Here is a 480-nt window from a genome sequence, read left to right on the forward strand (position 1 = left end):
GCTCCCCCCCCCCCCCAGGTGTTTGCTTTTATACAAACTACTTTTTCCATTTAGGTCTTTTAATCGAGAAGCTCAAAACATGGTGTAAATTTTAGTATCCTCCTGCTCTTCTGGAGGCAGGTAGTGTTTATCATGCTTATTTTACAGATACATAAACTTAATGCCCTGAAGATGAAAGGAGCTCTGCTCCAGGTTTCTTGAGCCCTACTCGATTTTGTATCTGTAATAGGTTTAATTCAGGACCCAGCAAGGTCCACACCATCAAGTAAGCTTCTGCATACCCATTTGATCACATGGACATGAGTCAGAGATGGAGATGGTTATGCAGTGGTTCTCAACCTTCTGGCCCGTTAAATACAGTTCCTCATGTTGTGACCCAACCATAAAATTATTTTCGTTGCTACTTCATAACTGTAATGTTGCTACTGTTATGAATCGTAATGTAAATATCTGATATGCAGGATGGTCTTAGGCGACCTC

The sequence above is a fragment of the Myotis davidii genome, unplaced genomic scaffold, assembly GCF_000327345.1.
Source record: "Myotis davidii unplaced genomic scaffold, ASM32734v1 scaffold494, whole genome shotgun sequence".
In the NCBI taxonomy this organism is placed as follows: domain Eukaryota; kingdom Metazoa; phylum Chordata; class Mammalia; order Chiroptera; family Vespertilionidae; genus Myotis; species Myotis davidii.